The sequence below is a fragment of the Oncorhynchus gorbuscha genome, linkage group LG10 (assembly GCF_021184085.1).
Source record: "Oncorhynchus gorbuscha isolate QuinsamMale2020 ecotype Even-year linkage group LG10, OgorEven_v1.0, whole genome shotgun sequence".
Lineage (NCBI taxonomy): Eukaryota > Metazoa > Chordata > Actinopteri > Salmoniformes > Salmonidae > Oncorhynchus > Oncorhynchus gorbuscha.
Genome location: NC_060182.1, coordinates 32340502 through 32364025, shown reverse-complemented (window position 1 = coordinate 32364025; position 23524 = coordinate 32340502). Strand labels below are relative to the sequence as shown.

The following is a 23524-nucleotide window of genomic DNA, read 5'->3' as shown; positions in this document are numbered from 1 at the left end:
TTGCCTGCTAACCTGAATTTCTTTTAGCTAAATATGCAAGTTTTAAAATATATACTTCTGTGTATTGATTTTAAAAAAGGCATTGATGTTTATGGTTAGGTACTAGAGGTCGACCGATTTATGATTTTTCAACGCCGAAACCGATTTATTGGAGGACCAAAAAAAGCCTATACCAATTAATCGGCCGATTTTTTAAAATGTATATATACTGTATATACACACATTTTTGTAATAATGACAATTGCAACAATACTGAATGAACAATGAACACTTTTATTTCAACTTAATATAATACATATGGGCTTTTGGATGGGTGTTCTTAAGGTGATTCCACAGGTTGGTGGTATGTTTTGATTTAGCCGTTGCTGACCCCATGCTTACATCTTTATCACAAATAAGACACCTTGCTTTCCCTGGTGCCAATTCCATGTAATAGTCCCACACTGGTGCTCTGCTTTTCTCTGCCATCTGTAAAACGCACACAGCTCTGCAGTGACAATGATACTGAAGAGTCTGCTTAGGAGACAAATACTCTCAACTGTTTGAATAAAGTTTAAGTTACCTGTGACGAATGTTGAAAACAAAAACTGTCATTTCTATATGCAGGAAATCCTATTTTAATAATGGACATGGTAAGAATTGACTACCAAAGTGGGAGTGATAATTCCCATGACACCTTCTAGCAAAATCTGAAAAACGGTTCCTTCATTCATTTATTCCATAGGGTATTTTTAGATTCACTTAAAATAAGGTCTGTGTTTCGTGTAGGCTTACACCACCTTGCCAATTTTATAACTGTGTAGATATCCATAAGACAAGGTAACTCTGATCAATATTGGCTAAATATAAGCGAAGATAAAAAAAATTGTACAGTGGATTTATGAAAATATTTTGACAAACGTTACCTTATCCTAGTGAGATTTACACGGGTATCAAAACTCCGAGGTGGTTTAAGCACGAAACACAGACCTTATCTGAAATAGATCAAGACATTCTGTATGGAAGACATGAACAGTAAAATAACGAAGCAACACCTTTCAAGTTCAGCCCCAAGTTATTACAGGAATTATAACACGTCGACTATTTCTCTCTAAACCATATACTTTTGACTATTACGAGCCTGCTGCTGCCTACCACCCCTCAGTCAGACTGCTCTATCAAATATCAAATCATAGACTTAACTATAATAAACACAATGAAATACGAGCCTTAGGTCAAATCCGGAAACTATCACCTCGAAGACAAAACATTTATTCCGTTCCGTATTTTATCTAACGGGTGGCATCCATGAGTCTAAATATTCCTGTTACATTGCACATCCTTCAATGTTATGTCATAATTACGTAAAATTCTGGCAAATTAGTTCGCAAAGAGCCAGGCAGCCCAAACTGTTGCATATACTCTGACTCTGTGTGCAATAAATGCAAGAGAAATGACACAATTTCACCTGGTTAATATTGCGTGCTAACCTGGATTTCTTTTAGCTAAATATGCAAATTAAAAAATATATACTTGTGTTGTGATTTTAAGAAAGGCATCGATGTTTATGGCTAAGTACACATTGGTGCAACGACAGCCGTTGATTGATTTTTTTTTATAAGATAAGTTTAATACTAGCTAGAAACTTACCGTGGCTTACTGCATTCGCGTAACAGGCAGGCTCCTCGTGAGGCAGGTGGTTAGAGCGTTGGACTAGTTAACTGTAAGGTTGCAAGATTGAATCCCTGAGCTGACAAGGTAAAAATATGTCTTTCTGTGTCACTTTCTGACCTTTATTTCCTTTGTTTTGTCATTATTTAGTATGGTCAGGGCGTGAGTTGGGTGGGCAGTCTATGTTTGTTTTTCTAGGTTTTGGGTATTTCTATGTTTCGGCCTAGTATGGTTCTCAATCAGAGGCAGGTGTCATTAGTTGTCTCTGATTGAGAATCATACTTAGGTAGCCTGGGTTTCACTGTGTGTTGGTGGGTGATTGTTCCTGTCTCTGTGTTTTGCACCAGATAGGGCTGTTTTGGGTTTTCACGTTTCTTGTTTTTGTTAGTTTGTTAGTTTGTTAGTTTGTTAGTTTGTTAGTTTGTTAGTTTGTTAGTTTGTTAGTTTGTTAGTTTGTTAGTTTGTTAGTTTGTTAGTTTGTTAGTTTGTTAGTTTGTTAGTTTGTTCATGTGAAGTATTTTATTAAAACATGAATCAAAATAACCACTCTGCGCTTTTGTCCGCCTCTCGTTCAGATGAAGAAAACCGTTACATTCTGCCCCTGAACAAGGCAGTTAACCCACCGTTCCTAGGCCGTCATTGAAAATAAGAATGCGTTCTTAACTGACTTGCCTAGTTAAATAAAGATTAAATAAAGGACTAAAAAAGAGTATGGTCAAACCTGGTCAAGAACTACAGGAAACGTATGATCTCTGTAATTGCAAACAAAGGTTTCTGTACCAAATATTAAGTTCTGCTTTTCTGATGTATCAAATACTTATTTGATGCAATTATTACTTAATCATACAATGTGATTTTCTGGAGTTTTGTTTTAGATTCCGTCTCACAGTTGAAGTGTACCTATGATAAAAAAATTGCAGACATCTACATGCTTATTAAGTAGGAAAACCTACAAAATCGGCAGTGTATCAAATACTTGTTCTCCCCACTGTATATGTTTTAAATCGGCCAAATCGGTGTCCAAAAATACCAATTTCCGATTGTTATGAAAACTAGAAATCGGCCCTAATTAATTAATCGGTCAACCTCTAGTAACAAGCACATATCACCGATCGCAAATATTTCGCTCTCTTCCTCTTTCACCTCCCCTATTCCCTCAGTTCTCACCCCCACTCCTCCGCTTCTCCGCTACTTCCCTCATTGCAGAATGCCCATCCACGCTCCCCGTTTAGTGTGTAATTACTTTGAAGGTGACGGAAGCCCATACATTCTCCCCACATAACGGCATCGAGGCAATTTAGCTCCTAATTCATGGGCGAGGGGTTCAAAGTTTGAATAATATTTGTCTAATATCATGGCAGGCCCTGTCTGCGCTGCTGTGATAAATGTAGGCAGGATCAAGCCATTGTGATTCTGAGCAGGGCGAGATATTGGCATCAAACAACTTTATACCTCCACAATACAGTCCCTTATAGGGCTGGCCCCCACAACACAGTCCCTTATAGGGCTGGCCCCAACAACACAGTCCCTTATAGGGCTGGCCCCCACAACACAGTCCCTTATAGGGCTGGCCCCCATAACACAGTCCCTTATAGGGCTGGCCCCCATAACACAGTCCCTTATAGGGCTGGCCCCAACAACACAGTCCCTTATAGGGCTGGCCCCAACAACACAGTCCCTTATAGGGCTGGCCCCAACAACACAGTCCCTTATAGGGCTGGCCCCCACAACACAGTCCCTTATAGGGCTGGCCCCCACAACACAGTCCCTTATAGGGCTGGCCCCCACGACACAGTCCCTTATAGAGCTGGCCCCCACGACACAGTCCCTTATAGAGCTGGCCCCCACAACACAGTCCCTTATAGGGCTGACCCACACAACACAGTCCCTTATAGAGCTGGCCGCGGCTGACCCGAGGTTGACCCGGCTGACCCGAGGTTGGGGGGGGGTCATATATACAGTTGAAGTCAGAAGTTTACATACACTTTGGTTGGAGTCATTGAAACTCGTTTTTCAACCACTCCATACATTTCTTGTTAACAAACTATAGTTTTGGCAAGTCTGTTAGGACATCTACTTTGTGCATGATACAAGTACTTCTTCCAACAATTGTTTACAGACAAATTATTTCACTTATAATTCACTGTATCACAATTCCAGTGGATAAGAAATGTACATACACTAAGTTGACTGTGCCTTTAAACAGCTTGGACAATTCCAGAAAATGATGTCATGGCTTTAGAAGCTTCTGATGGGCTAATTGACATCATTTGAGTCGATTGGAGGTGTACCTGTGGATGTATTTCAAGGCCTACCTTCAAATACAGTGCCTCTTTGCTTGACATCATAGGAAAATCAAAATAAATCAGCCAAGACTTCAGAAAGACCTGGTTCATCCTTGGGAGCAATTTACAAAGGCCTGAAGGTACCATGTTCATCTGTACAAACAATAGTATGCAAGTATAAACACCATGGGACCAAGCAGCCATCATACTGCTCAGGAAGGAGACGCGTTCTGTCTCCTAGAGATGGTGTGAAAAGTGCAAATAAATCCCAGAACAACAGCAAAGGACCTTGTGAAGATGCTGGAGGAAACAGGTACAAAAGTATCTATATCCACAGTAAAACGAGTCCTATATCAACATAACCTGAAAGGCCACTCAGCAAGGAAGAAGCCACTCTCCAAAACCGCCATAAAATAGCCAGACTACAGTTTGCAACTGCACATGGGGACACAAATTGTACTTTTTGGAGAAATGTCCTCTGGTCTGATGAAACAAAAATAGAACTGTTTGGCCATAATGACCATCGTTATGTTTGGAGGAAAAAGGGGGAGGCTAGCAAGCCGAAGAACACCATCCCAACCGTGAAGCACCGGTTGTGGAGGTGCTTTGCTGCAGGAGGGACTGATGCACTTCACAAGGTAGATGACATCATGAGGCAGGAAAATTACATGGATATATTGAAGCAACATCTCAAGACATCGGTCAGGAAGTTAAAGCTTGGTCGCAAATGACCCCAAGAGTACTTCCAAAGTTGTGGCAATTGTCTTAAGGACAACAAAGTCAAGGTATTGGAGTGTCCATCACAAAGCCCTGACCTCAATCCAACAGAACATTTGTGGGCAGAACTGAAAAAGTGTGTGCGAGCAATGAGGCCGACAAACCTGACTCAGTTACGCCAGCTCTGTCAGGAGGAATGGGACAAAATTCACCCAACTTATTGTGGAAAGCTTCCCAAAACGTTTGACCCAAGTTAAACGGTTTTTAAAGGCAATGCTACCAATTGAGGGTATGTAAATGTCTGACCCACTGGGAATGTGATTTAAGAAATAAAATCTGAAATCATTCTCTCTACTATTTCTCTGACATTCCACTTTCTTAAAGTAAAGTGGTGATTCTAAGTGACCTAAAACAGAGAATTTGTACTTGGATTATATGTGCAGGAGGGAGGGTGTGCAGTATTCTGCTGCAGAAAGGACACTCTAGCTTGCAGACCAGAAGTTCCGTGTAACATCTAGAACACATTTAGAAGACATTTGTATCTTTTCTCACTGTGATGTGGCTTCTTCCTGATCCCAGTACTGTAGTTCATATTGGTTCAATGCCCCTCTCTTTTCTCTGACCTTTCTTCCACTCCTTACTCCTCATTGTCTTACCCCCCCTCCTCACCCTCTTCTTTCCTGATGCCCTGCCTGGCGTCTGTCTCGCCGTCCTGCAGTAATCCTTCAGACCAGCCATGCTCATCTTCCAAGCCCCCATTGGGCTCCTCGACCACAACATCACGGATCCTGCTGCGGCAGCAGTTGATGCGAGAGCAGCTCCAGGAGCAGGAGCGGCGGGAGCAGCAGAGACGCCAGGCCTCCTCCACCTCACAGTACCCCAAGATCACCGCCGCCCACAATCGCACGCGCGGCCAGACACCGGCCATCAATGTCAGCGCTCCCCCCAGCCTGCCCCCCCGCATCCCAGCTGCCCATGGAGGTGCTGAAGGTAAGCAATTAGTATCATCCTCACACCTAATGACACAGATGACACACCCACTTCCTGACTGGCTTCTCTGTGATCTGAGAAATGTGACAACAATGCCACTCCTCACTCTGACTTCCAGAGCTCTCACTGTCGCCTATAGATGCAGGCATACATCCTCAGATGTTTTGTTTTGTCGAAGGTACTGTGGGTTTGATGACTCTATATTGGCAACTTGATCATAAGTCTTCTGGACAGTCGATCAAACATGGTTTACTATGATAGGGTGTAAAAACGTGGGGGTGAGTGAAGTGAGTTAAAACGCACATGGGGATTATCTTTCCTGAAAGAATTCCTCTGTAATGCATGCTGTGCTTCCAGCCATTTGGACATAGCCATCTTTAATCCTATTTGCTGAGCTAAATTCACATATTTTCATAGCTTTGATTCATTGTTAGTCTGCTCTTGGGGACTCGAGACTGTTGTACATTTTCTGAACTAATGGAGACAGTGTGATAACTACCACAACGCACTACTATACAATACTTAATGAGAGTACACCCAGCAAAATAAAGATCATTTGGTAAGTGTTTTAGATTGCATGACATTTATTTGTCTTTCTTTAGACATTGTATAAACTAATATTAAAACGTGCATATTCTAAAAAATAAATGAAAACCGTTCCAGATGTAAATGGAAAGTGTTCTAAATTGAAGAACTATCCGAAACTTCCTATTTCAAGCAGTTTGCATGACTGGATAGATATTTCTCCGTTGTCTTGTGCTTCAAATATGACCATTTTCCTGTTGTTTCCATCATTGTCACTACAATCGTCTTGATTGAGTGATTGTTATCACTGTACAATAGATACCATATTCATTTCTGAAGTGAAATTGATTTGAGAATAAGAATCATAAAGGATAAAGATATGAACACAATGATACAGTACATTATAGCGTGAACTACCTGACATGGTTTTCTAAAGGCCATACTGCCACCCATTAACAAAACTGTGAGGGAATTCTTTCACAATTGTTTTACCAATGTGTTCACACTTTTCTGAGGCAGAACCTCATTCTAAGGAGATCAGGCGAGACTGATTCACGGTGACTGATTTGGCTCTGGATTATCTGTGAACGCTCTGAACATGAAGATTTACTGGAAGCGTTGTAATAATTTAGCAGTAGAAAAAGCCCTAGTCCACGTTGTACTGGAATCAGTGTGATTGTTGTGATTGAAGTTTACGCATGTAGGATTTTTGCCATCTGGGAAGTCAACCGTTTCTGTTTGTGAAAGTTAGTTGTATCTCTGCAAGTGGTTCATATCACTGTAAAATGTGATTATGTCAATAACACTTGTTTTGATTGCGACAGCTGTTTGTGGAAATCTGGCAGATTATATAGATTATTCATAGAGAATTGATTATTTGAAAGAAAAATGTGTTACCTTCCTAATGTGTTAAATCCTTTATCCCATTATGTAAAATAACATTTAATACTGTTTTAAAGTAGTGGATTAATTCAAATAGTACAAAGAGCAGTGGGTATAGAAGTAGTGCCCCCCTCTTGTCCTCATACTGAACGTGTGGCATGGGTCCACACTTGCAAGATAATACAACCATTGAAGGCATTGCCCTCCACATACAACATAAACATTGCTTAGCCTATACTCTGTATAATATTTAGCTCTTTGAGAGGTTTAGGATATCCCCCATTAAAGTGTTTGACATGACAAGCTGGAAGATAATTCTGTGATTCTGGGGTCTGAGTTTACGGCAATTCTTCATTGACTGAAATTCCACAAATGAAAGGCCTGTTCCTGCCTAGCACTGTGCACTGCAGAGCAAGGTTAACCTGCTTGCATGTCTGTGACTAGATTAGCACCGTCTACACAAAGCTACACAAAATTAGCTTAGGGGTACCAGGTGGAGCAGCTGGACCTTAAAAGGGAAAACATTAACCTCAGATAGGTTTGTCTAAAGACCGATTTGGGCCCTTAATTAACCAAGTGACCCCTGACCTTTGGAGGAATAAGTACGGGATCAGTTTGGGGATCAGGACAAAGGCAAGCACAGTCTTACCAAACACCCCAATGCTAATTCAGCTAAGAATGCTCATAATTAGCCCCACTGCTTTCATTCCATGGCATATTTAAGGTTAAAAAAACACTAGCTTTGAAATTTATGTAGGATCATTTCCTAAAAGGGTTCAACATGATTTCCAGATTTATTGAAAATGAATTAGCATGTTAAGAGAGAACAAAGTATTGTGCATAGTGTTCATCTCTGAAAATGACAGGATGTGTTCTTTTAGATCAAAGTTATAGATTTAATGAAGCATTATGTATTTATCCATGGATGTCACATACTGTAATTCTCGTATTTACTAGTTTACAGCCGGTCACTTTGGTCCATTTTAAAGCAACAGTTAATTCATCCAATGCAATATTATTAAACCTTTTGAGACAAATGTATAATAGATATCATTTTAAAAAGGACATTTTTTAAAGAATTATAAAGCTCAGGAAATTATTTAATTTAGGTTTGCTTTCATTGATAAGATTTTCATGAGGTCACCTTCTCTATCTCTTACAACAAGGACTTGCACAGACCATCAGCTTCATAGGGAACCATTGTGTGTTGTACAATCTGGTACACTATTGGATGAGGAAAGACACGTTCCTTGTTTTTCCTTGAACAAATACACACTCGAGGTCAGTGGTTCTCAACCAGGGGTACTATGACTGCTGGAGGTACTAGGCCTTTCCACAGTGGGTACGTGAGAAGACTCATGAGACCATAGGCCTACTGGTAAAATGCACATGAGGGGGCACTTCTGGAGTATTGCGGGCAGAGCAGAATTCAGTTGGTGGCAGTGGCGTGTATTCTTGGATGCCAAGGGAAGCCAGGCTTCCCCCCAAAATTGACCAATAAAAATAATTTCTCTTTCATCTCTGTGTTACAGAATTTTCCTTCAATTCGCAAGAGGCTGAATGTACTGTATCTCACAGGAGAAAGCATCTGAGTGAGCGAAACAGCGCCCCCCTGTCTCTCTACGTGTAGGCCATCTATCTGATGTCTGGCCCAAACGAGTATGACATTGTTGCCGTCCCTAGCATTGAAGGGAAGCCATTGAGCATTTGGCCTCCCTTGATAAAAATGTAAAACATTTGTCAATCAGCTAAACTGAGCGAGCTCAACTGTGAATGGTCCTGGCGCACCCCAAAAAAATCACTCCTATCAAATCCCATTGAGAGCATACGTCATTGACAGAAAAACATGAATTGTTGCATCTCGTTGTGTTGTTGTCCTCCGGTGGCGATGTAGCTAAAACGGTCCCTTTCCTAATGGACTTGTGGTTTTATTTAATTTTCCATACTGGCCAATGATTATAATGGCGATTCTGATCCAACCATTAATTAATACATTGTAGTGCCCCCGGCCAGAGAGGATGGAAGTTCAATATATAGCTAGATGTAGAAGGCTAATGTTAACTAGTTAACATTGCCCATAAATGGAAGTTAGGCTAGTGAGCAAGCATTTTAGCCAGGTAGCCTAGGACAGCAAAATATAGAAGTGTCTACTGTATGACAGAGTGATAGATGTTTTGTTAACATGGAAGAGAGGAGGATGGCATTGGCGTTTCTCTACAAGTAGGGTGAATCAACATGTTTTTCTACTTGCATGAAAGCACACACGCTCATAGAAATGAGAACCATGGACAGCCACATCATATTTAGCTTACGTTGATTGGACTAAATCGTTTTTAGTATCTTTAAGTTGTCACTTTATTACACTAAGCATAGGGGATTTGATAATGTAGAAGTATACATGGTGCTGGAATAGTGGAGACAGCTCCTGTTTTCTTTGCGACTTGCGGTAACTCTGTGGTTCCAAATCAATAGTTGTTTAGTGGTCCAAAAATGTCGGAAACATGAACTTGCTTGACCATGCTATCTGGCATGTAACTGTCTGTTACTGTACATGCAATATGCTTTGTGGACTTCACTGGACAGCGGTTGATCGCCCGGTTTTGTGATGAAACAGGTGTGGTTGAATTTATTCTGCCCCTGTGTCTTCTTATTGTCTCGGTTTGGACTCACCTACTCATTATTTCATCATTTTGATGTCTTCACTATTATTCTACAATGTAGAAAATAGTAAAATAAAGAAAAAACATTTTTTTTAAATGGGGGAGGCTTCTCCCCAATTTCGGGGTATCCAATTGTTAGTAGTTACTATCTTGTCTCATCGCTACAACTCCCGTACGGGCTCGGGAGAGACGAAGGTCAAAAGCCATGCGTCCTCCGAAACACAACCCAACCAAGCCACACTGCTTCTTAACACAGTGCGCATCCAACCCTGAAGCCAGCCGCACCAATGTGTCGGAGGAAACACCGTGCACCTGGCGCCCTGGTTAGCGTGCACTGTGTCCGGCCTGCCACAGGGGTCGCTAGTGCGCGATGAGACAAGGATATCCCTTTCGGCCAAACCCTCCCTAACCCGGACGACGCTAGGCCAATTGTGCGTCGCCCCATGGACCTCCCGGTCGCTGCCGACGGCGACAGAGCCTGGGCTCAAACCCAGAGTCTCTGGTGGCACAGCTAGCACTGCAAAGCAGTACCCTAGACCACTGCGCCACCCGGGAGGCAGCCCCAGTGATTTTTAATCACGCACCGCTCCTGGTTGGTGGTACAGTAATCGAAAAAGGTTGGGAACCACTGCTCTAGGTGATGGTTTTATGGTTTCATATAGAGTTACAACTGCATACATGGATAATGCTGTGTCACTGTACTCATCCGTAGGAAAGAAAGCATCCTGGACCAGAATTGTTTTAGTACAGTGTCTGTTTTTAAAAACTAACATTGGCAAAAAGGGTGTTTGTTTCGATGTTTTATTTTACAGCTTTAGCTAGCTTTTCTTTGGACCCATCAGTTTGTCTATGGCTAAAGCTACAAAGTTAACACTTTGGTCATGAACAAACATTAAGACCTCATCATAGCTCCCTAAAGGCCCCCCAAGTGATGCATGCTCCTCATCACACAAATAGTTGTACAAAGTGACCTTTTTTATTGACTTTTACTGGGGAGGAGCTGCTTGTGGCCTGAGGACTGTATTGATGGCTGCAGCACATGGGCTGCAGAACAGAGCCATGTCTTGTTTTGGTGGATAGATTATTTCATGTGTCCTTTATTCTATTAATGTCCTGTTAATCAAGTTTGATCTAAGACAACGTTAGTAGTGTTTATTTCGTGGAAGTTATATTATATGACATCAAATAAGACCTGTAAGGCAAAGACCACAGTAGCCTAGCGGTTAGAGCGTTGGCCCAATAACTGAACAGTCGCTAGTTCGAATCTCCGACAAGGTGAAGAATTGGTCGCTGTGCCCTTGAGCAAGGCACTTTACCATAATTGTTCCAGGATCGCCGTTGATATTGTCAGACACTGGCCGTGACCCCAGTCTCCGAGGGTGTCTCAGGGAAAGTTGGGATATGCCAAAAACACATTTCCAATTCACATGTGTATAATACACACTTATACAATGTTCACTATACAGTACCAGGCAAACGTTTGGACACGCCTACAGATTCAAGGGTTTTTCTTTATTTTTACTATTTTCTACATTGTAGAATAATAGTGAAGACATCAAAACTATGAAATAACACATGGAATCATGTAGCAACCAAAAAAGTATTAAACAAATCACCAGTCACATTCTGTTAAAGGTCCCCAAAGGTCCCCAAAGCACACACATCCCTGGGTCGCTCCTCTTTTCAGTTCGCTGCAGCTAGCGACTGGAACGAGCTGCAACAGACACTCAAACTGAATAGTTTTATCTTAAATACTCAATCATGGAGACTCTTACTGACAGTTGTGGCTGCTTTGTGTTGTGTGTTGTTGTCTCTACCTTCTTGACCTTTGTGTTGTTGACTTTGCCCAATAATGTTTGTACCATGTTTTTGTGCTGCTACCATGTTGTAACGGCTGTCATAGGTGGAAGAAGGAGAGGACCGAGGTGCAGCGTGGTATGTGTCCATATTTATTTAATGAATACAGCAATAACAAAAATAACAAAGAGAACGACCGAAGCAGTTCTGGCTGGTGCAGACACACAACAGAAAACAACTACCCACAAATCATAGTGGGAACACAGGCTACCGAAGTATGGTTCTCAATCAGAGACAACGATTGACAGCTGCCTCTGATTGGGAACCATACAGGCAAAAAGCAGAAATACAAAACATAGAACAAAAACATAGAATGCCACACCCCAACTCACGCCCTGACCAAATTAAAAATAGAGACATAAAAAAGGAACTAAGGTCAGGACGTGACACGTTGTGTTGCTATCATGCTGTGTTGTCATGTTTTGCTGTTGATGTTGTTGTATTAGGTCTCTCTTTATGTTGTGTTGTGTCTCTCTTGATGTGATATGTGTTTTGTCCTGTATTTATATTGTATTTATTTTTATATTTCTTTAATCCCAGGCCCCCATCCCTGCAGGAGGCCTTTTGGTAGGCCGTCATTTTAAATAAGAATTTGTTCTTAACAGACTTGCCTACGGTAGTTAAATAAAGGTTCAACAAAAACAATTTCAAAAGTTGCTGGATATTGGTGGGAACAGGAACATGCTGTCGTTCACATCGATCCAGAGCATCCCAAACAGCCTCAACCGGTGACGTCTGTTGAATATGCAGGCCAAGGAAGAACTGGGACATTTTCAACTTCTAGGAATTGTGTACAGATCCTTGCGACATGGGGCAGAGCATTATCATGTTGAAACATTAGGTGATGGCGGTGGATGAATGACGTGACAATGGGCCTCGAGTCTCTGATTTTCTGTGTATTAAAATTTCCATGATAAAAAGCTGTTGTGTTCGTTGTCGGTAGCTTATGCCTGCCCATACCATAACCCCACCGCCACCATGGGGCACTCTGTTCACAACATTGAAATCCGCTAACCACTCATCCACACGACACCATACATGCTGTCTGCCTTCTACGCGGTACAGTTGAAACCAGAATTCATCCATGAAGAGCACACTTCTCCAGTGTGCCAGTAACCATTGAAGGTGAGCATTTGCCCACTGAAGTCGGGTTACGAAGCTGACCTGTAGTCAGGTCAAGACCCTGGTGAGGACGACAAGCACACAGATGAGCTTCCCTGAGACAGTTTTCTGACAATTTGTGCAAAAATTCTTCAGTTGTACAAACCCACAGTTTCATCAGCTGTCCAGATGGCTGGTCTTAGACGATTCCGCAGGTGACGATCCCTTGAATGTATTGAGTGAACTGTCGAAGGATATCCTGTGGGAGCAACTTGATGTTAGAGAGATTGTTACAGATTGCTGTAGGCTCATGTTAAGAAACTGTGACATCTTATCATGTTAGTACAGTTAGTAGAACGTCAGGCTCCTGTGCGTAACGGATGAATGAAGTAGACCTTCCTTTTAGCTTTATTTTCATACAAATATTTGTATTTTGTATTTTATTCTGTTTTAATTCATTTTGACAAAAAATGAATATACTATGTAGCCTGTAGTTGCCATGAAACGTTTTAGCTCAGTGAATGATTATTTGACCATCAAAGAGATGACAGAAGAACCGACCAGTAGCCATGCATGGTGTTTAAAAAAGAGATGAGTTATCTGGCCCAGGGCAAGTGTCAGTAGACAGGGTGGCCTGGCTGTAGAAAGATCCTCTTTGTAACACTCCCATTCTGACGTCAAACAAGCAACATAAAGGCATGCATTAATAATTTACATAAAACAACACAAACTTAAAAAGGTTCATTGTATCTTACTCAGATGTGGTAACATGTGTAGCTAATGACTTTTTCTCCACCTTTTTATAAGCTGAGCTGAACGTGTTCCTCCCCATACTATCACTATCGAAGGTGGAGCATCACAGGCACAGTCCCTGGTCCTGCTGCATAGTCAAAGGGAATATAAATATAGAGATTTTAAGCATATAATTTGGAGTTGGAATATCAATTGTGCAATATGTTGGAGATGCTTGAATACCATAATTATCAGGTAGGTGCAATAATATCCTTATTGTAATCTGTCTTTTGGGACAGGTTGTATTATAAGCACTTGAGAAGTCCCTTCTGTCCATTTGTGTGTCTTTTAAGTTCTAGGGTTTAAAAGGAAAGAGTAGTGTGAAATGTTATTCATGTATTTATGACAAGAGATCTTTTACTAAGCAATAGAGAGGATGCAATGACGCAGATCCAAATTGTACAGCAAAAATATGAATAAAAGTACAAATCTGATCACTATTTTGTTGATCAATAAAGGGATCTTCATAGAGATACTTTATAACATTTCAACCCATAGTTGACTTCCCCTGGTCAAGTCAACTACAGTATCACTAGTTGAGCTGACATTTTATTTTATTTTCATATTTTATTCAGTAACCCAGGTCCACTGCCTTTGTCAAAGGAGAAGATACTGTCACTCGACTCCTTTTATTTGAACTAATTGCTCTGCTTCTTTATTCTTTTACTATGCAATTTCTTTATGATCGTTATTATCTCTGTATGGGAAAATGTGTTCAAGACTGTTTATTAGTAACCAGTGAGATATAATGCTTGAAGGCTCCTTTATTGACACACGGCACAACTGAAACATAACCCACGATCATCAACCCACGATCATCAACCCACGATCATCAACCCACGATCATCAACCCACGATCATCAACCCACGATCATCAACCCACGATCATCAACCCACTGTCATTAACCCACGATCATCAACCCACTGTCATTAACCCACGATCATCAACCCACTGTCATTAACCCACGATCATCAACCCACTGTCATTAACCCACGATCATCAACCCACTGTCATTAACCCACGATCATCAACCCACGATCATCAACCCACGATCATCAACCCACGATCATCAACCCACGATCATCAACCCACTGTCATTAACCCACTGTCATTAACCCACGATCATCAACCCACGATCATCAACCCACGATCATCAACCCACTGTCATCAACCCACTGTCATTAACCCATCGTATCAGAGTTTAAGGATTCTGACTCTCACACTTACATCTCTCCCTCTCCTCTCTTCACTCTCTCCCTCTTCCAGGTGCAAACTCACCTGGAGAACCCCACCAAGTACCACATCCAGCAGGCCCAGCAGCAGCAGGTGAAGCGCTACCTGGGCAAGATTGGCTCCCTGCCCTGCCCTAACCAGCCCACTGACCACGGGGGCATGCCTCCGGGGCTGGGCAACAGTGCCCCCAACAGCCCCATGGCCTTACTCACCCTCAACATCAACTGCGAGAAAGAGGTAAAGCTTCTTTCTCTCACAGACCTGGCTGCAACATGGCCATAGACACCAAGCTACAATGCAGTGTGTGTAAATTCTGTGAGCTTTTCACTCCATGATCTCTGCCAATTTTCCATGAATTCTGCTTCATAGCAATGTGTATTCAACTAATGAATGGTTGTAACACCATGAATATTCATTGAGAAGTAAATGTGATTGTCTGTTGAGTAGCCCTTTACACTCGTACCTATATATATTTGGACACTGATAAGCACCTAAATTGGAATGCTGTGGCTGTACAGTAACATGCTCTAAATGGCTACACCGCTCTGAACTTGAGCACAGCTCAAGTAGTTGCCACCATCCCTCCCGCTAATTTAGAATGATTTTGTTGTCTGAGTGAGGGAAATGCTGTAAATTACAAGGACTGCTATAGAGTGTCAAAGTTTATGATCACTATGGTTTTTATTTATTTAATTGTTAGGAGTCTTGTCGCTTACAACTCCCATACAGGCTCGGGAGAGACGAAGGTTGAAAGCCATGCGTCCCCGAAACACAACCCACACTGCTTCTTAACACAGCGCGCATCCAACCCGGAAGCCAGTTGCACCAATGTGTCGGAGGAAACACCGTGCACCTGGCGACCTGGTTAGCGCGCACTGCGCCCGGCCCGCCACAGGAGTCGCTGGTGCGCGATGAGACAGGGATATCCCTACCGGCCAAACCCTTCCTAACCCGGACGACGCTAGGCCAATTGTGCATCGCCCCACGGACCTCCTGGACGCGGCCGGTTACGACAGAGCCTGGGCTCAACCCAGAGTTTCTGGTGGCACAGCTAGCGCTGCGATGCAGTGCCCTAGACCACTGTGCCACCCAGGAGGCCTCATGATCACTATGTTTGATGTACAATTACAAGATGACATGGCATGAACAGAATGCGCCTGTTGTATTGTGAAGAAGATTTGCCGTGGACCACTCATCTGAATGCACTCATGACCTCATTCTATTCCCACCAAAATTACCATCTGCATCTCTTAATTGCCCTGTTAAAGCCTAACACTGTAAGATCGTATTTTATCATTTAGGTCGTCATGTTGACAATAGAATATGTTTTAAAATGATGCCCACCTGACCCAGATTGCGATTTATAATGGACCGTTTTTGGATCGCGTAAACAACAACAGTAATTGTGTAAAGGTGGGAATGCAGGGCTGTGTTCCAACAAAACAACCACAAGTGTGCTCACTCTAGTTCCTCAGAGCTCTAAAAAGCACCTTATAGTTGAAGACTCTTCTTTGAGTCATTGAAATGCATTGAAATTACTTTGAAACAGTGCACACTTTGGAGAGGTGTTTGGCCACTTGGAAACACCAGTTAGAACTTTTTTCAAATCAAAATCTCATTTTATTTGTCACATACACATGGTTAGCAGATGTTAATGCGAGTGTAGCGAAATGCTTGTGCTTCTAGTTCCGACAATGCAGTAATAACCAACGAGTAATCTAACTAACAATTCCAAAACTACTGTCTTATACACAGTGTAAGGGGATAAAGAATATGTACATAAGGATATATGAATGAGTGATGGTACAGAGCAGCATAGGCAAGATACAGTAGATGGTATCGAGTACAGAATATACATATGAGATGAGTATGTAAACAAAGTGGCATAGTTAAAGTGGCTAGTGATACATGTATTACATAAGGATGCAGTCGATGATATAGAGTACAGTATATACGTATGCATATGAGATGAATAATGTAGGGTAAGTAACATTATAGAAGGTAGCATTGTTTAAAGTGGCTAGTGATATATTTACATCAATTTCCCATCAATTTCTGACCTCTCACTCAAACCCTTGTATTTTTTGTCTTATGTTGCACCTATCCCAAATTGTCCAAGAATATTCATAAAATGTTACTGATTTCATCTAGAGAATTTTCAGATTTTGTAATCAACAAATGCGGCAAAACGTACAGTAAATGTAAAATGCACATTAAACCAGCAGTGTAATGTTTTGGATTCAGTCTTGTGGTGAACTGTTGTGTCCACACCTTTCGTTTCCTATAACCTCCAAACTGTACCATTTTAATTGCTATCATGTTTATGCAAATGCTTTCCATATTTCTTATGTAAGAACCATTTCAATTTAGCCCTATCCATACAGGCCAATTCCTACAAGTGTAAGGTGTTAACCGCTAATTACATGACTGTCTGTTAGAAAATGTTTAATCTTGAATTTAACTTCGTTTTTTTATTCTAGATGGATGATGTCATTGATGACATAATTAGTCTGGAATCTAGTTATAACGATGATATCCTTGGATTAATGGACCCGCGGCTTCAGATGGCCAATACGGTATGATTGTCTTCATTTACTGTCTGCGTACCTGCTCATACCCAGATAGCCTTTTCACAGTAGATGGGTCCACAAAGACAGCAGTGTTTACTTACAGATCATGGTGCAAAAACACTTTTTTTTTCAAGGGTTACCTACTCATGTTTAAGCACCACCTGTGCCTGGTTTATTTGACATACTAATGTTAATCATTTCTATGGTTATCTTGTCTAATCAGATCACTGTCAACACTAACCTCTTGGATCTGTATGGTAACCAGGGCACGCCCCCTCCAGGACTGGCCATCAACTCCTGCCCCGCCATCTTGCCCAACATCAAAAGGGAATACTCAGGTGAGCAAAACCCCATGGCATGAAAAACATCCAGATTCATACATGATGTTACAAATGATTCTACAGGCCCGTTGTGATTGAAAAATATGCTAAAAGGGTCAGAAACTTTTCTGTGCATGTGCTTTGCATTACTATTGTTTTTGATTATTGTAAACTTGGGTATTTTGTCATTCAAAACCAGGAGAAATGCATTGAACATTTTATGTGCCAAATAGTTTCCCAATCTCCGGCCGTTATGCACATGGACAAGTCAGAATCATTTGGCAAGTTTGACAACTATCAGAGGCCTGAAGGGTATCCTGTAGGTACGTCTGCGTATTCATATTTACCTTAGCTAACTCATTTGAGTTAGGTTACACTGGTGCACTTTGCTAAGCCTTTAGAGTGTTCAACACAGTTTAATGTATTTTCTTCCCGACTAACTCAAGTATTTCTGGCATAACTGTTTTGTTGTGTGTCAACATTAATGTTTTGATGAATCATTAACGCTAACTGCTCTGTTTCAGAAGCAGAGGTCAGGGCAATGGCAAAGGAAAGACAGAAGAAGGATAACCATAATTTGAGTGAGTTTTGTTAAACTATAATTCTCAGCTATCTAGTAATATGACTTGCCTAGTTAAATCAATTTTTTTTAAATGTTTAAATGCAATGTGGGTTATTTAGATATAATCTGTAATATCACATTCCATAACATTTAATACTGTGACATTAGCTGTCCATTATAAAATGTATCATGATTCATTGTTTCTAATTTGTTCTCTTCTTGCCCCTATTTCCTGTAGTTGAGAGAAGACGGAGGTTTAACATCAATGACCGGATCAAAGAACTGGGAACCATGATTCCAAAATCAAGTGATCCGTAAGTTGCCTAAATGTTGACGTCGATTTGAAGTCTTTCTATCAGATATATATCATGGCTCAGACAGTTCATTGACCCTAGTCTAGACCGGATGATAATCATAGATCAGTCCCTCAGTCTATTCCCAGTACATCCATACCCTTGAGAATTTTGTGAGTGAGAACGTTGTCAGTTGACTCCAGAATGCTACCAGTTCAGGCTGATAGAATCTTGCTGGCCTGCCGTGCCCCTCTCTGGTCCTCAGGGATATGCGTTGGAACAAAGGCACCATTCTCAAGGCGTCGGTGGATTACATCAGGAAGCTACAGCGGGAGCAACAGGGGGCCAAAGAGCTGGAGAACAGGCAGAAGAAGCTGGAGCACATCAATAGACACCTGATGATGCGGATACAGGTACAGCACTGTAGGCCGTGGCGCACTGGGAGAGATGGAAAACTACTAGCTATGCCTTCAAAAGGTCACATATTGTATTAGCCAATCAAAGCAGGATAACAAGATTTGTGACCTGTTGCCACAAGAAAAGGTCAACCAGTGAAGAACAATCACCATTGTAAATACAACCCATATTTATGCTTATTTATTTTCCCTATTGTACTTTAAGCATTTGCACATCGTTACAACACTGTATATATACATAATATGACATATGTAATGTCTTTATTCTTTTGGAACTTCTGTGAGTGTAATGTTTACTGTTCATTTTATTGTTTATTTCACTTTTGTATATCATCTACTTCACTTGCTTTGGCAATGTTAACATATGTGTCCCATGCCAATAAAGCCCCTTGAATTGCATTGAATCGAGATGGGCTCTTCTATCCTCTGGATGGTTTTAGTTATGCAGCTGACAGACAACCATGTTGAAAACACTCTCGCTTTCCTTTTGTTTCTATCTTTCTTTCTTTCTTGATGGGGTTCAGGAGTTGGAGATGCAGGCTCGTGCCCATGGTCTGACCACAGACTCGTCTGCCCTCTGCTCAGAGGAGCTCTCAGCCCGAGGCATCAAGCAGGAGCCAGCCCTGGGAGATTTCCACCAGGATCTGTACCCTGTCGACCCTCAGCACCAACACCACCCAGCCTGCACTCCAAACCAGGTTCAGTCCACCACCTTGGAGCTCAATGATGAAGCCTCTCCCTACACCGAGGGCCACGGGGGAATCTCAGGCGAGCTCCGGATGGACGACACCTTGTCCCCGGTGGGAGGGGGAGACCCCCTTTTCTCCTCTGTCTCGCCCGGAGCCTCTAAGGACAGCAGCTGCTCAGGCAGCATAAGCATGGAAGAGAACGACCATGGCTGTTAGCACTCACTGCTGCCCACCCACCTGCATCTTTATCTCAATCCCTCCACCCTGTCCTACTTCAGCCAGCTGCTGGTTGGTTTGTTTGTTGGTTGATGGTTTTCAGGTGTTGACACATATATATTTAATTTTTCAGCCCAATATTTTGTTTAGTTTATTTTATGGTATCATTGGGATCTGAAAGCGTTCAAACTGAATTTAGTTCAGCTTCTCTTATGTATTGATTTTAAATACATTTTTTATAGTTTATTTTAATCGATCATGGTCTGATTTTTATATTACTTTGATGACAATGAGTCAGGGAGCAATATCACGTACCTGTGTATAGTTATCATGGTACTGTATATGACAGGCTTATAAGCAGTTATAAAACCCTGATTGATGAGCTTATTGCTTTTAAATCTTAAACAATGTAATTCCCTCGGAATGAAAGCTAAAAATTGCGGTTAAATATATTTTTGGTGTGATACACACTACTTGCTTTTTAGCAAGTCTGTTCAAAACAATTTGACAGAAGCGATAATACATTATTTTAATTACTTTTGTGCTTTACCGTCATCTTAGATTGAACTTGAATGTGACAATGCCTTCGTCAGAGGATTTGTAAACATTTCACATATAGTACAGAATGTGGTCAGTCTACCAATGTTGTCAGAAATGCAACAGTGATTTCAATACGAGCAGATTTTGCTTTGTGAAGATATTTCTGATAATATGATGGAAATGTATTGCAAGAAATACTCACTAAGGGCTGGATTCAATCCATATCGTGGACGTATCAGGGATGTTAAAATGTAAAGGTCATTTCCAATTGAGCAGACATGCAGTGTTTAACATGAATATAGTCCTTGCGAACACGGGAACATTGCTTTTCAATTTCAATCAAGCTATAACATGGATTTTCCGCGAAATGGATTGACTTGCTATAACAATCAAGCAGTAACACCTCAGACCTTCCTCGATACGGATTGAATTGAGCCCTAAGAAGTGTATCTCCTAGGAAGAAAAATACATTTTGTTTTTAAATGGTCCATTTCCTAAATCATTTTTGTTTTGTTGTACCCTTGTTAGGATTTGCCTGTCCAATATCCATTTTGAGATATTCCAGATCTTTTTAAAGTTATGTGAATGTTTATATTGCCAAGAAATATAAGGACACTGCTGTGGGATTTAAAAAGAAATTTATTACACACTCAAAACACTGGAATGACATCCATAAATTGAAAAATGGTTTGGTTTTTTAAATATGTACTAACAATATTATATTTAGGGTTTTTAAATGCATACAATTTATTGTATGATTGATTGTAGTTATAACTATAAACTGTACTGTTAATGTATATTTCTACTATTTAACAACTTAGCAAAATACTCAAATATGCCTTTGATAATAACTATCTACTGTACATTACACCTCTGTATTGAGAGCATGGTTACAGTGCACCCTCAAGTCTGTGGAACTATGCAATGATCACAGTTGTAGCTCAGTATTGTGCCTGTTTTGCCCAGAAGACATTAGACACATTAGGATGGTCATCTATTATGTTGTAATGATTAATAAGAAGTGGCCAGCAGAATGATTTACATTGAAGCGAAGTGCCTTACAGTTGTTTTTTTAATTTTCCACAGACCTATGAGGACTACTATACACTGGGATGTTGTTGTTGTTTCTGGTGTTTGGTGCTTCATGTATGAAGTGTTGAACTGCAAGGTCCCTAAGGGAAGCAGTAGGAAAGGGCATTTTGTCAGACAGTAGAAGACCATGCTATGGGCCCCCCGTGACCACATGGCCTCTAACACTGGACTGTAAAAATGTCTCTCCAGGCCATCCGTTTTGTTTGGGATGTTTTTGATGCTAGATTTATTTATATATTTTTTTATGTCAGAATTCCACTCAGAGGGCAATAATCAAAATGTAGTTTTACTGAATTATCAGCTTCTTTTTTACGACCTATACTTTTTCTGAATGTAATGTACCTCAGTGTTGACTGCCAAAATGTGTTTCCAAATTCAAAGTCTAAAATATGTAAAGAAAGAAATAACATTTGTTTTTTGACAGCTTAGCTGATGTAGCTTTATGTATGGATGTTTCTTCCTTATTTATAGAACGATAACTTAAGAAGAATGGCAATCAGGAAGAAGGTTAAGCTCAGCACAAAGTAGCCCATGCACTTAAAGGGGCATTCTCTGCAGTAACAATCCACTGCAGAATGGCCCTCATGGTCAAACTGAACCCAGGTCTGTCTGCTGATATCTAGAAACAGGCCTGTCATTCACTCACTGCCCTTTGACTGAACCCAAGTCAGAATGTCACTGAATGCATAGAACTACCATGTCCGATAAAAGCAATGGTGACAGTTGATTTGAAGCTTATTATTTGTAAATCCACATTTTCATTTTGATCGGGCCCACTACCATGGCAGTTTGGCTATGCCACTAACATTTCAAAGAGCCATGTTTGTTCACACATTGAGCAAACTGTCAGCTCTACTCATTCTATTTATATAGTTCAGATCGACGCCTTTTGCTGAGATTGCCACTGTAATCTGATGACGGCTCTGTTGCCAGGAGAGATGGAGGTAGCGATGGTCATAAACTGGTTAGGGATGGATCAGTGGTGTCACGATCGAGCTCATTCATTGGAACTGAGTGTGAAAACTAGTGACAAATATGAAAGTCAATAAAATATTGTTATCGGTCTTTCTATGTTTTCTTTCTATTGAAGTATTTCCCTAATTGTCTCTAAACACAAATGATGGGGAAATTACACTGTATACAATGAGGTTAATGAGAATACAGTATATAATGTTCAAAGACACACCAATATAATTAATATATACAGTGCTTTCAGAAAATATTCACACCCCCTTGACTTTTTCCACATTTTATTGTGTTACAAAGTGGGATTAAAATTGATTGAATTTTAATTTTTGGTCAACGATATACACAAAATACTCTAATGTCAAAGTGGATGTGTTTTTTTACATTTGTAAAAAACATTCATGGAAATAAAACACTAATATACACTGAGTGTAAAAAACATTATGGACACCTTCCTAATATTGCGTTGCACCCCCTTTTGCCTTCAGAACACCCTCAATTTGTTGGGAAATTGACTCTATAAGGTGTCAAAAGTGCTCCACAGGGATGCTGGCCAATGCTTCCCACAGTTGTGTCAAGTTGGGTGGTGGACCATTATGGATACACACAGGAAACTGTTGAGCATGAAAAACCCAGCAGCGTTGCAGTTCTTTACACACTTAACCGGTGCACCAAACCCCGTTCAAAGGCACTTAAATATTTTGTCTTGCCCATCCACTCTCTGAATGGCACACATATACAATCCAAGTCTCAATTGTCTCAATGCTTAAAAATCCTTCTAAAAAGTCTTTAAGAGCTTTCCACACATGGATTGTGCAACATTTGGCCATTATTCTTTATAGAAATATTCAAACTCTATCAAATTGGTCATTGATCATTGCTAAACAACCATTTTCAGACTATTTAAGTCAAAACTGTAACTCGGCCACTCAGGAACATTCACTGTCTTCTTGGTAAGCATCTCCACTGTAGATGTGGCTTTGTGTTTTAGGTTGTTGTCCTGCTGAAAGGTGAATTTATCTCCCAGTGTCTTGTAGAAAGCAGACTGAACCAGTTTTCCTCTAGGATTGTGCCTGTGCTTAGCACCACTGCATTTATTTTTTATCTCGAAAAGCGGGTGGATTAACGATTACAAGCATACCCATAACATGATGCAGCAACCACTAT

General features: G+C 40.9%; 1 pseudogene; it reads left to right on the top strand.

Moving 5' to 3' along the window:
* LOC124045890 overlaps positions 1-23523 on the top strand; it is a 43022-nt pseudogene extending 19499 nt beyond the window's left edge.
* The last annotated feature ends 1 nt before the right edge of the window (position 23524 follows it).